Here is a 15637-nt window from a genome sequence, read left to right on the forward strand (position 1 = left end):
TGGAAATACAGCTAACATACGTCATGAGACGTCACAGTCTAGACGTTCCAAATGTCTCGTGCTGTTTGAAGAGGCGGATCTTAAAATTAAGTGAACAATGCACTCGCCCAACGGTCGCACCGTCAACATATTATCGTTGATTGATTGTGTCGATTTAAATGTGTAAAAATGTAATGGTGTTTGAATGTTACTGGTGTGATCACACAAACTTGTCACGTAGGAATTTTTTTTTAATGAAACGAGGCTATTGGTGTACCTGTAACTTACATCTCTTTCATATCGTTCTCATCAAATGCATGTTTGCTTTATTCATTGGATCTCCTTTGTAATTCCTGCATTTTGGTTAATTCGGTATTATAAACAATTTATTGCATAATAGTGAGGGAGACATAAAGATTTCTTCGCAAATGAAAAATCATATTTCTCTCGGGCGTTGCCTTCGGGGAGTATGATTTTTCATGGGCAAAGAAATCTTCATGTTGCCCTCGGGGAATATGATTTTTTATGGGCGAAGAAATCTTCATGACTCCCTCACTATCATGCAATAAATGCAAACTGTGAACTTGTCAATTCCGAAACACACAAAAGGGTATCGCTGATACCATACAGAGTGTATCATTGCCTTGATCAGGCCCATAGGAAGCAAATTCAGGGGGTTTTTTGGGGGGGGGGGCACAGCCATACATTTTCAGTTGACAGTTGAGGGGGCACTACTACCATAAATTTCCTGACAAGCAAAAAAAAAAAAAGGTCACCAACTACCAAAAATTCCTTGACAAGCAAAAAAAAAGAAGGTTATCAGACGTTTTTATTGAGGTGGCACAAGCTATAGTATCTATGTCTACTATAGTAATCTATATATCGGCAAATTTTTTGGGGGGCACGCCCCCCCCCCCTCCCTCGGTTCCTACGGCCATGTTGATTAAATTTAGGGTTACTAAGGAAAGAATGTTTTGACTGGATGAATGGTCTGAAAGAACATGTGTTAACTTGTCGAGTCGGTAACACATAGATGGGGTTTGCTTAAAACCAGAGTGTGTCATGGTTTGATGCAAGGTCATTTGAACGAGTTCAAGGTCAGAAACAACATTCCTTAACTGTCTTTCTACTGGTGAGACATTGCAAGTTGATACCCCTTACAAGATTGCTTATAACCTTAGAATGTGGCATGACCTTGACTCAAGGTCACTTCTTCCTGTTCGCAGCTCCAACGGAAGACCTACTCGTTGCTTTGCAACGAGCTCTGCTCTAGTTTTTATTTATAACTGTACACATACACTGATATAGTAAATGTTATGATTTTTCGCATGAAATTACAATAATGTTAGTCTTAAATGCAAGTAAAATATTTTATTTAGCTATTTTGTACACAAAGGCCAATTCTGGCTCTAAATAAAGAAAAAAAAATCTATGATATTTATATAACATGATTTTCTTTTCCTTACGAACAACGTCTTCTGAAGAACTGCATGCTAAGTCAATTCATTGTGGAAAAAACAATAGTCTATTAATTAGTCCCCTACCGGTGAAACCGGAGGGGACTATAGGTTTCCTCTGAGTCTGTCCGTCCGTCTGTCTGTCTGTCTGTCTGTCTGTCCCTCTGTCTGTCTGTCAGTCTGTCCCACTTGGTTTTCCGCACTTTTTTCCTAAACGCTTGCAGATATTGAGCTGATTTTTGGTATGTGAGTGTATCTTGATGAGTTACAGATCAAGTTTGCATTTCGTTCCGCTTCATCGATTTTTGACGGAATTACGGCCTTTTCAATTTTTAAGGGTTTTCCGCAATTTTTTTCTAAACGCTTGTAGATATTGAGCTGATTTTTGGTATGTAGCTTTACCTTGATTAGTTATAGATCAAGTTTGCATTTATTCCCGCTTTATTAATTTTTGACGGAATTATGGCATTTTCAATTCTTAACGGGAACCAGATTACACTTGCCGGTAGGGGACTAGTATTGCTAATGCAATACTCTCAGAATGCTTGTTGTTTTACACGTAGAGGCTTAGCGAGAATATTTTCTAAATTGTGTATTGTGTTAAACAGAAGGTTACCCCTACAAATTTAAGCCCCCTCCCCTCCTTCAAAAAATGGATAGAAAATAGATTCTTTCCATATTTAGGTATATACTGATGTGGTGATTGTCAATACTACTACATGTACTAACATTTCTTTATATACGAGGGCTGTTCGGAAATTATTGAGACAATGTGTATATTCTTTTTTCTAATAAACGTTTTTCGGTGACAATTTGCATATACGTTCGACAAATACTAAGAATTAATAAAAGCAAAAATTATTTTACAAATATTTTATAGCTTCTTTACAGTGGTATATTAATGTGTCATTGGTCGGGGTACCCGGCGCAGTCCCGAAATCAGATATTGAAAAAATGTAACACCAACGTTCAAACTCCCGGTTGACCCATAGTAAGAGCGAAAATAGTTCAATTTATGTATATAATTTTTTAATTTGATTTTGACTTCATTTTGCCCAAGTTTGTTAGAATTTCGATCAGAAATACGGAGATCATCAATAAATTTAAGCGCGGCATAGAAATTTGAGAACGACAACAAAATGGATTTTGACGTCAAGGCGGCGCAGCGAGCATATAATTTTGTGTAGCGCTATAGAGAACTTCTTCCAAACTAAACGACCTACTAAAACAATAACAATGGGGAAAAAAAACATGCCTAAGGTTTTTATTTTTTCATTGGTATAATTTTTTTTCTTGCAAAATATTCAACAAGAGTAAAAACAAAAGCTACGGACGACCATCATTATTACGGACTAAATAACGTTGACCTGCGTTGCATTTATCGGTACTGCAAGATGCTTATTCAACCTGTATATGACACTTCATGTGTTTTTTTTACCTTGTGTTTACTCTCCTTTTTTATAAATAAATTTTCAAATTTTATGTGAAAAATTCTGATACATGAAAAGGGTGAGGGAATTTTTTCTACCTAAAGGCAAAGATATTTCAAGTAAATAAACAGGTCCCGCAATATCGTCCACTGACTATATTTGATATCAGGCTCAAAATCGAAACCCAAAAAGGAGGGAGTTCAATACAGTATCTAAAGCCGAACGAAAGAAAAAAAACCAAACCTATATTCTGGAACCGTCGTTGGTGGTAATTAAATTATTTTGTCTTGATTTTCACAAGTGTATACTAGTCTAACATACCCTAATCCCTCCTACTAACTAGCAATTTTTGACACCGAACCTTTCCACCATCACTAAAAATAAAATACTGTTCTTTATATACAACATATGTATGTTGTAATGTAGATCATTTGCATGCTAAATGCCCATCAAAATTTACAGAAGACTTCAAAGGATAATAATATTCTTGTCACAAAATAATAAACAGGTACCGTAATAAAAAGTCGTCAGACGTTTATTTTGAGGGACGCAACAGGAAAAAAGCTTTGTTTTCTATGCTGCAAAAATATGTTTAGGGACCTATTTCATGTCCACTATGCCACCCCTCCCCTTTCATTTTCTACGGTCCTCAACTAATATTCATTTTCTGACGGTAGTTCCTTCAAGTGTTCCTGTTTAAACTTTAAATTTTAAAACATGTAAACATGTATAAAGTTTAAATATCTTTTCATGTGACATTATACATTAATCAGAATAATGAATAATTTAATGAGAAAGCAGTATGAGGAGGAGGGGGGCACCGGACATTTTCTGTTTGGATGGGCACTACGTACCAAGACCCCCCCCCCCCAAGTCCTATAATTTTAGGGGTCACACCAGAAACATTAAAAGTCTATGGTCAAACTCAGAAAAACGCTTTTCTTTCCTATAGTGTACTAATTATCAGCAAATTTATTGAGGAGCACCCCCCTTTCCATGAACAGGGAAGAACTTCATTAAGGAATTTATTTCTTAAAAAAAGTGAAAGTGTCAATGTCATCTATTACGATTTTCTTTTATTCGTTTTGTCGATTTTTTTAAGTATTAAAAACCTTGAAAAAATTTGAATTGTACGAAAATTAGATCATCAGAAATATTTTGCTTTTGCCTTGAACAACATAAACAAAGACATATTTGATAAAATGCATTTTCTACTATCACAGATGAGAGGAAGTGCTTGGTCCGGAGATGTTAAAATATTCAAAGAAGACAGTTACTTGGACGACAGTAAGAAAGATGACAGGACTCTCCGCACTATCCTTGGTAGAAGCTAGCAACGGAAGCGAAAGCATTAGACATAACCTGCACCGTCCTATGGAAGACTCCAGAGTAATGTTTGTAGCAATTCTCGTACTCTGTCCTAGATCAGAGCTTCAGATCCAAGAGAAACTGGCAGTCTGTTTTGTTTTAGTGTGACAAAAATAGAAGCAAGCTTGTAAGATTTTCAAAAAACGTTTATTTAAGATTTTTCCGAATGGAGCGGGACCATTTCCATAACTGGAGAAATTGGAAATCATTTTTGGGCGGCCATCAGTTAGCAAGACATCGAGAAATTTTGTAGCCTACCTTTTCATCTCCAAAGGTGGTCTGGGACGTTAAACAAGAAACAAACAAACAAACAAAGGTGGTCTCCCTAGTAACGGTTACAATGCAGTCTTTGTGTCATGGGCAAGTAAATTCCGATTTATTTGCCTCTCAGGGGTTCAGTCGTCAAGGTAGCACAGTCGTTAGAGCGTTTGCTCCTTGATCGGAAGGTCATGTGTTCGAATCACGGCCGCGATTGACCTAAGTCGATAAAAACCAAGCGCTCGGCATTTTGAAATGAAAGTTGCGGGTCCTTCGGATGAGACCTTGAAAACCGAGGTCCCGTATCATGGCATGGGTTGGCACGATAAGGATCCCTCACTGCTCATTGCATGGCCCTGAATGCCGAGTAAATGTCTAAATTTGAAGCCCTTCACCGGTATATGGTGACGTCTCTATATGAGTGAAAAATTCTCGAATGGGACGTAAAAGAACATATAATCAATCAATTGTCTGAAAAGAACAAGGTACGGTTTCAATACAAATTTTGCCTTGTGTTTTTCTCAAAAATAAAAGTGATGTAAAAAATTAAAACTCATGCTCTCTGAATCATTGAAATTCCATGCAGAAAAATCATACAAATCATTTTTTCTCACATGACCTTCTAAATGCTGATTGTGACATCATAAACTTGTGCATTTTCCCGTATTTTCTGAAAAAGTTGCAGAAGACACCAATTTTCAATGGAATTTTCTTTCAGAAAATATTGTCCACAGGCATCGCCCACAAAGATTTTGAGATATGTGATTTTTCAAAGAATTTTACACAACATATTAAAAAAATGAAGTGGGCGACGGCTGTGGACACTTTTCTTAAGAAAAATGACCCTTGAAATGGGTCATTTAGAGGCTTTTCTGTTTAAAATAGAGAAATGCATCAAATTAATGACTTCATATTTCCAGATTGGCACTCCTTCATGCCATATTCTTTCCTGATTCATCACAGTCATATATTCAATTAATATTTAAGCCAGTTTCGAAAGTTTTTGAAAACATTAAATTTTTAGGGCACAATAAAGCTAAAACCGTACCTTCTTCTTTGTACACACATTATTCTTCGTATGAAGGTGAACACCTGGTATTTTCATCATGATTGGATAATTTTTCAGCATTTTAAAGGTGTTTTTCTCCATTTTTATTGACTTAGTCATTTTGGGTTCATGTAGGTTTGAGAAGTGAACTGCCAGTTGGTACATCGGTACAAAAATGAGAATTGCAGCTAAACACCTCGTATGAACTCTAAATAAATCAAAAGTATCAGTGTTGTCTATAAATGACTATGCATAAAAATGTCATCAGATGATGATAAAGGGTTGTAAAGTGTAGACTTGATCCCTTTTGTTGCACGGTTTGGAATGGAACGGTCATAAGCTTATACGACAGTGTTGTTTACTTTGTCCCCACGCAGTTGTTCTCCCATTGAAATATGCCAGGTTTGAAGAAGTGATGTTTTTGCAATATCGATTGGAATGTACTTAATGACTACCTAGTTGTAATTTGCAATTTGGTAAAAGGGTGTTTTAACATGCCAACAGTTCCCACTTTTCCCATCACACAAGAACAACTGGCTTCTACGATAGATAAATATTTTTTTTTGTCTATCTGGCACACAATCTAATTAAAATTAGATCTTAGATCCGCCCCAACTACACAAAGTTCTAACGAAACCCCATTAGTAGGTCAAATCCAGTGACCTTTCAGTTATGCATATTCATTGTTCAGTTCAGCCTATCAGGGAGCTTTTTTATACGCATTTCTTGGAGAAAAAGTTCAGCAAAAATTACGATAATGGCGATCGACATATAGAATGCTTTTGAGAAAGTATAAAAAGATTTTAAGATTCAAACGTTAAAAGAGGAACAGAAAGATATGTTACTAACAGTTTTGAATAATAAAGACTGCATGTCAATTTTACCAACCGGATATGGGAAGTCATTGCCATATCAGATGTTGATACCTGTGAGAAAACAGTTACAGATTCAGCGATCCTGAGGCGCAAACTCTTCCAACGTTCGAAATATTGTTGTTGCTTCGACTATAATTTCGTTAATACAAGATTAAGTGGACAGATTGAACTCTATTCCAAACGTGGAAGTAGTTTACAAAGTTTTTAATAAAAACTGAGTAATATTATTAGGTGAGGGGGACAATGCGAGCTTAGCAGTCCCCCTCATCATTTCCGCTCTAGTGCCTGCGCTTAACACAGTGAAGTAAAATTTTATGTATTACAATCTGATATTACGTGTATATTATGAAGATTATAGATGTTTAAAACTTTTACAGTCGAGAGTAAAGACAGTGACCAGATTATAGCAGAGGGCAAGTCTGATTATTTCATTGCATCGCTAGAGGCGTTGGTTGGCAGCAGTGCCTTCCGGCAAATACTTCAGGAATTTAAAGTAGACACAATTGTCTAAGATGAATGCCACACTATGTGCACATAGTAAGAAACCTGTCTTTTTTATATTTTTAAACTTTTATCCACTGCACTTGATGACAAAAAATAATCATTTTTAACTGTAACACAATACCATGCACCTGGCCAGATAGTTCTTTTTATTTTTTTTGTTTTTTGTTCGTTGTATTTATACTATTGTAGTATATATATTATCATGCAATTTTACTTCCAGGGGAGGATTAGGGAATGACGAGCAGTTAGCCTTTAAAAAATGGTTCCGGCACATAGGGGAGCTAAGGTCTATGTTTCCCTTTGCAAATTTATTGGCTGTCAGTGCAACTTGGAACGAGACAATTCGTCGAACAGTTATGAAGGAACTTGGGTTACTAAAAGAATTTATAGTATTGATTAGAAGATCACCAGATAAATCAAATATTAAATATTATGTTAAAAGAATTGACAGCTCCATAGAAATGTCTATGCAGTTTTTACATGATTCTCTAGAATTAGAGGCTTTTCCAAGCACAATTATTTATGCTACCAGTGTTAAAGAGGTGTTTGAGTTGTACAATTATTTATGTAATGAAAACCCACCATTAATTTATAAAGTAGATATGTTCCATTCCGAGACGTCAGATGAAAACAGTGACATAATTAAAAAGCTCCAGGATGGTGACAGTCAAATAAAACTTGTAATAGCAACTTCTGTCCTTGGAATGGGAATAGATATTGCAAACTGTAATTCAGTAATGTTATACAGTATACAATCTACAACTACAGACTTAGTACAGGAAGTAGGAAGAATTGACAGAGATGACAAGGAGTCTATTGCATTGTTGTTATACAATAAATATCATCTGCAACCTGTAGATATCAGTATAAAGCATATATACACATCACTCAGACATGTCGACGGGCTTCCATAATGAAAGATTTCCTTTCAACATCCCAATTTAGATTCTTTGAAAATAGGGAATCACAGTTGTGATATTTGTGAATTGGTGTAAACTTGTCAAAACTGCAAACAGATACCACTTCAGCGGTATTTTCATGGACTCGGAAGACTCGGATAGTGACTCGGAAGACTCGGATAGTGACTCGGAAGACTCGGATAGTGACACGGAAGACTCGGATAGTGACTCGGAAGACTCGGATAGTGACTCGGATAGTGACTCGGAAGACTCGGATAGTGACACGGAAGACTCGGATAGTGTTAGTACTGATTCAACTGATGTTGAGTAATGAAATTCTAATCTAAATGGAAACATTACAAAATATAAAATAAATTGTTATTTAAATCAAATTTGGTGTTTGGCTTTTCCTATTATATGGTATTTAAAACTTCTTAGCATCTTTCATATTCCTCTTGAAAATTAGAGCGTGGAAGTCGCTGGAAGAAGCACACATGCTTGATAATATAAGGCCAACTTTAAAATAATGGTTGTTTGCCCTCTCTTGACTCAGGATGAAAAAAAAATGGGTCAGTAGGTATGTGGAGAATCCCCCCCCCCTCAAAAAAAAAATTAAAACCAATGCTAAATTTTCAATATTAATTTTCCATAATGCATAAAAAATAGTTGTTTCCTGGAGGTTAAAAAATGTTTCGAGTTGGCTATTTTTAGCCAGTCGGTTGGACGAGGGCAACCAAACTTTCTTTAAAGATGGCCTATGCAGTTCATTTTTAAATTTATTACCTAAATCAACCACATATTGATCAAAGTTTGTGGCACTTCACGTTTTGATTTGTTTCTTCACAGATCAGATAATAAACAATTAACATTTTACTTTAATACAAAATGTGCAGTAATTGAATAGTATATAAATAATGAGATATAATATAATCAAAGATATTTAATGGTAAAACATGACAAGGTTAGGGCAACTGTAAACATTATAATGAAAAAATGTTTTACAGGGATTTGAGAGAATATCAAAAATTTTGAGGGGCTTTAAAACAAATATTTTACCTTGTGAATTTTCAACATGAACAGAAATCAGTGTGGGAAATTGAATGGGCAAACTATATACAAATACAAATTGCTGTATATTTGACTAGTATCATGTTAAATTATGTCCAATACAGTAAAATAAAGGTTTCTTTACTCTGACATGGAAGAGCAGAACTTTACATTGTGTTAAAAAAAAAATCAAGAAAATTGGAATTAAAAGTTTTAATGTGCACCTTCCTAAATTTAACACATATTACACAAGATATTTGATTCTCATTTTTTTAAAAATACTATTAGCGCATTGTTTCATTCTTGAAATCCATGCAAATTTCATGTGCATTAGGAACGTATGTTAAATAAGTTTAAATACGGGGATTGCGCAGACGACGATAGGGAAATGACGGTCGATGGCGATGTATCATGGTGGACAACCCATGATAAGCATTGTTGAATGGATTCATCTCTGTGGACAGGCCTTTACATTTCAAGATGCGCTTAGGGATATGTTCTAAAATGTTTAGCTCCTGTAGATCCTGAAGAATTTTTCTGACATCCTGTTTGAAGGATGGAAGATGATGGAATCCCTTCTTACCCTTAATGCTACTTATAATATCATAATGTTTTGCAATGCTAATGAAGAGTGGATACCCTTTGGAATGTTGGACAATACTGTCTCCTGTTTGTTGCCCAGAGCAAACAACTTTGCTGTCTCTATTTAGCATTTCTACAAATTCATCCAGAGTAATTTTGTTGTTGTGACCACCTTGTAGATTGATGAATCTGCTTGCTTTTTAATCTCTCATCTTGGCTGGCAAGAAGCAAGCCGGATGTCAAAGTCGTAAGATGAATTGATCCAATACTGTATTTTGTCTTATTGGTCTTGTTGTATATTGGCAATTCATACTTTGTTGATCTTACAGATCGATCCCCATCTACCAAAACCACAGCACTGTCGAGATTCTTATGTAGCATCACAAGTTTGAAGAGCATTAAAATGTAGTTCTGAAGAACGTCTGAGAAAACATTGGATTTAAATTCTAGTTTGAAAATCATTGTCAATCCACCTCATCTACGCTAGAAGGCAATGTGTTACTGATTGACCCAGAAGAAAAATAATTTCAATTTTGGAATATTTTGAATTTTAAATATATAAATCAGAATTTCTGACCAGTGTTTTTAAAGAAATATAAAGAAACAAATATTTGATTTCTGTTAGGTATGTGCATGCATGTGTTGGGGAGGGGGGTGAACTATAAAAAAATAAGAAAGTTTTATTTTACTTTGGACAACCCTCCCTGTTTTTGATTGTCAAACATTTTTCAGTGAAGACAAAACTAAAGAAAATACCTCTTATCATCCTAGGAATAAATATATTTTGTCATGTAAAGGCATGATCTGACGCGACAATTTTTATACCCCCCCCCCCTTTCTAGAATCAAATAGTCATCCCCTGAAAAAATAATCTCTGTCTTGTATTACTTTTACGTGTCCTTAAAATTATAAGCTAAAACTCATATAAACAATGATAAATATGAATTTCAAACAACGTATTTGGGAATCGAAATTATTTGTCTTTTGGATCATACTCTGCGTTCGAAAACAGCTCATGTGGATTGAAAATGAATTTTCAAACTAGAATTTCAATCCAATGTTTTCTCGGACGTCCGTGCCGAATTGTACCCCCCCCCCCCCCATTTCATTGTCTATCAATAAATGTTTTGACTGTGACAGATGCAAAAGACGTAAGCTGCATATTTCCAATTTTCCTGGTTAATGTTCCGCAGTCTTAGCATAAATTCTATTATTTTTTTAAAACAATATTTAACTGCAAAAATATTAATTACAAAACTTGTTCAGGTTCAGTCAGATCAATTTAGGCAAGACTTCAAACTGCAGTTGCTCAGCCAAACTGTTAGAAGTTTCAGCACCGTAACATTATAGTGCATGTATATAGATATAGATACTCGTAATACCGGTAAGTTTTGAGCCATATTTGTCAAAAATCATATTTCTTGTGACAGCTAAATTACAATGATGTCGTCAGAAACCCCTATTTCAATATCGATTATACATTAGTCCTCGTGTTTCAGATTGCAAAAAGCGTGCATTCAAATACGCCGCCTTTCAGTGATCCACGTTTATCATGAACTTTAATATCCAAATGTTTATTTGGGAAAAAAGGGGGTATTCTTGAGCTGAATATTTTCCCTCTTAATAAATGACACAGCTTTATTTTACAGATTTTGCATGCCCATTAAAATTTTTATTGTAAGAAGCTTCAGGTCAATGAAAATTAATTACGCTGTTTTTGTTGTTAATTGAACAATTTCACTGGGGATGGGAAAAAATCATGTATCATATACGTATCAAACATTTGTTTCTAATGTATTGATTTAAAATAAGTAATTATAGTTGGAGGAGAAAAATCTTGATTTCTACGGGATATTCACAAGATCATCCTCCGATGAAAAGTTCTCTTTCTCAGTTGCTATACCTAATTATCGGTTAGTTCAAATAGAGTAAACTGTACATTAGAATCGAATAGCTTATCTGTAAACATAATCACATTTATATCCCCCAAAATTACTAAAATCAACTCAATGAAATACGGTAAAATTACACATGACCTATGCGTTATTTACATCAGTGGGTCTTCGAGACGTCCTAAAAACATAAAATCAAGAACGATAAGCGGATATCAAATTTATCAAGTGGACAAGTTTAGGCCTTCATTTTTCAGTTAAGCAAAGGCAATTTTTTTACTAAACGTAATTAAACATTCTATGTCTTCATGTTTAAAAAGTAGAATCCTAGTGTAAAGAACCCTTTCATATGACCTTTAAATAGAAGATGATAATTAAGAATTTTGTGGTACGTTTACTTATTATTCCCGAATTAGATCATCCCCCCAAAAAAGATTTGAACACTGAAATCTAAATACTAGAATAATTTTAATAATAATGGCCGCGGAAAGCGAGGATCGAATTGTAAGCTTCGACACACAGCATGGTAGTGTTGATAAGGTGAAAGTTAATTTTTTTAACTTTCAAAAATCTAAGATCATATACACCTTTAGATTTACATCTATACCAGCACTACATGGATAATTTGGTTGGAAGCTGCCTTTCCATACACACTGCATTAGCGCTGTAAGATACTGGAACCGTTTACTGACAATGGAGGACAACCGTATAACAAAACATGTTATCTTTTGGGAATTAAATCAATGTAATAAAATAGCTGGACATTGCAAATTAAAGAAGATGGGTGAACAAGGCGGGCGAAGTGCCTATAGTGCGACAAACATGAAGTGAAAAATAAAATCTCAATTATATAAAAATTTTCTTTGATATTTCATCTACCATTAAAGTATATTTTATGCTAAATCTCTACAATTTACAAAAATCTCACGAAGACTGAAATTATTTGCCTACGAAATAGCATACACACACTTAAGAGGACAAAAAGGATCATTTTCTCACACTTTAACAATTTTTTCGATATGAGTGGGTCTTCGCTCCATTTTTTTGAAAGTTGATCCTAAAAGTTTGCATAAAAATATACATTTTTTTGTTTACAAAAACATGGAGCAAAGACCCACTATACCTTAAAAGTACACTTTTATGACAAAGCATTCGCATCTTTCCGAGAAATACTTGAAGTCCATTAAGTCAAGGGTCATATCACAAACATGATTTAAATGCCACTATTCGTCAGGAGCTGCGTGGCTTAGTGGTTAGCGTGTTAGTCCCAAAAACAATATGATACTCCGGATTTTTATTGTTAGGGGTTCGAATCCCAGGAATACCATTTTATTTTTTTAATAAAAGAATATTTTTTTTCCGAGATCTTTTTTCTCAGAAAGTTTTGTTGATCATAATTTCATAAATTTCAATAATGAGAACTTTATTTTAAATACTTAATTCACAAATTGAATATGATTTTATTGATATCTTAAGCTATAGGCATTCTGCACGCCTTGATCACCCATCTTCTTTCTATTTGAATCAGTTAATTCTGAACACGTTTATAATAGGTTATTACTGTTTGACATTGTTGAATTTGAACGAAAATTGATTTTAAATTATGAGAGTGCTGAAATAGATATAAATATTTTGAGGTCTGCGTGGGAAAATTTGTTAAAAGCACTCGTCTTCTACTTCATCTATAGAAAAAAAGGAGAAGACGAGTGCTTTTTATTACATTGTACTAAATATTCAAATTTCAGAACAGATTTATTTATTAGCATTAAATGCAGCCCCACTTTGTCTATGTCAGATCTAGAAAGTGTAATTTTCCATTTAACAAATTTTCCTAGGGAGATCTCAAAATATTTATATCTATCATACATGCACAGGCAATGTTTGTTGTGCAAAAAACGCTATGCGTAATATATATATATATATATATATATATATATATATATATATATATATATATATATATATATATATATATATATATATATATATATATATATATATATATATATATATATATATATATATATATATATATAATTTATTTTTGTTAAAAGTGACATATAGGTCCGATGGGCTTGGTGTTTGAATATTTAATTGCATTAAATGATTCTCATTGTACTGTAAAACACATGTCACTATAATAGATGATTTACTTACTTACTTACATACATGCATAAATAATGATTAGACCGACTTTAGAATAATGTTTTTTTACCCTCTCCCGACTCGGTAAGTAGGTGAGAGAATTTGTTTTTCCTCAGAAAATTTCATTGCAATTTTTTTTAAATTCTAGGTACATGAAAAAAAATATTTACTCCATTTTTAGCCAGTCGGTCAGGAAAGGGCAACCAAACATTGTTTTAAAGATGGCCTTAGCGTTGAATATCTAGCCAGAAGAAGTACCTTAATAAGCTAAATCCAAGCAATGAAATTTTTGGTGAAGAACAATTCATTTAGGACAGATTCAAATCCTTTATGGAACAAAAATTCTGCATTTGATCATACATAATAAGTAAAACTGTCGACTCTATGTTGGCCTTTTAACTGCCGCTAGGGTTCGATGTAAAGAACGATAACTCATTACCGGAACTTGTTCACAGCAGGTCGGAGGAAGCTGATTGTTTTTAAGCAGGTCGAGTTTTAGCATTTTCCAAGTGTTCCTTCATTTTCAGCGGAATCCAATGATTTTAAAATTTAGAACAAATGTCAAACTTATTTATCATGTTATAATTACCAACACTGTATACTAATATATAAGCGAAATTTTTAATTTGAATACAAAGTGAAATCTACCCCCCCCCCCTTCCTTCTTAATTTTATCCTGGTTAAATATTTATAGTTGGTATAAATTTTTATACTTGGTATAATAGTTAATGATTTGTTGCATTTAATTGTAGAAATATATATCTGTATAGAAGGCGCACAACAATGCACCCGCAGAAAAAGTGAGATTATATTTCCTTCTTCATAAGAACGGTCAGAGAGTTAAAAATCTTGAATATACATATAGTCAGTTCCCCATTCATTTGCTCCCAATATTTCAGGTAAACTGAAGACATTCTCCTTGTTTGGTCAACCCTTTTGTGTACAAAACAATGTAAGGAACCTTTTGTGTACATAACAATACCATTTGAAGCATCGTATATGTCATTCCTATAAATGATAACTCATTAGCATTAAGTGAGGAGCTATATTTTGTGGCGGAAGTTTTTTTTTAGAAGAAAATGATCATTTTTTCTCTTTCGAAGTATTCAAAGTATGTTAAGTTTGGACTCCTATTTTTACATGCAGTCTACACACATAGTTATTTTGTGCAGTGGACTGTTTCATACTGGTCCTAAATTATCTATTAAATAAACTGTCATGAATTCTATCATCATATTTGATAAATATAGCAAATATATTGTGAAAATGAAGAAAAAAAAGCCCTTATTTAAGCTTAAGATTAGCTCTATTTCAGTAGTATCTAAAAATTAACATCACAAACCCCAACTTTTAATTTTCTTTTCTGAATATATACGATACTTTTAACCATTCTTCTTAAATTCAGTAAAATGTCATTACTTTCAAATGATATTTTTGCTGGTTAAATTTTAAATGCCAGAAAAATGAAAATGTTTGAGTGCAAAAAGGTCAAATAATTGAACATGCGGAGTAATTTGAAAATTTCTTCATTGTCACAAATTTTAATGTGTCTTATTAAGATGAAATAAGACTGTTTTTGTTCCCATAATTTATTTGAACAAAAAAATTGGAGGAAAAATTTTGAAAATTGATTATGTTTAAGACGTATTAACAGTGCAAAAAAATGCTCTGTAGCGCCAAAAGAAGCGCATTGGCCCCCATTTTTTGTTTTGATATTTAATAAAGCTATGTGTTTGAAAATATGCTTGATAAAAAATTCACATTACTTTTGATGGCAGGATCCAACCTCCTTAAATTACCTGTCTTTAAAACACAACATCTAACAAGTCAATTTTTAATAATTTTTTTATGATATAGTTAAGGGTATGTATAGGATGTAATATTTGTTAAAGAATTTCACGTACCTACAAATCTATCAATCAAATGTTTGTTTTTTTTCATAATAGGTGCAACTTGAAAAATTAGTTGAAAGACCTACTCTGTGTGCAAACCATTACATTTAAGCAATATGTATTACTTGATTAAATCATCTTCATATCGAGACATCACGCATCAAATGTTTCGGTGACATTTTAAACTGTACTTGGTGAACTTCAAATATACTTATAAAACTGAGTTCAATAAAAATATTTTGTTTTTAATGTTTTTTCATT

This window comes from Saccostrea echinata, unplaced genomic scaffold, assembly GCF_033153115.1.
Source record: "Saccostrea echinata isolate AGI-Se365-2 ecotype Australia unplaced genomic scaffold, CSIRO_AGI_Sech_v1 ptg000033l, whole genome shotgun sequence".
NCBI lineage: Eukaryota > Metazoa > Mollusca > Bivalvia > Ostreida > Ostreidae > Saccostrea > Saccostrea echinata.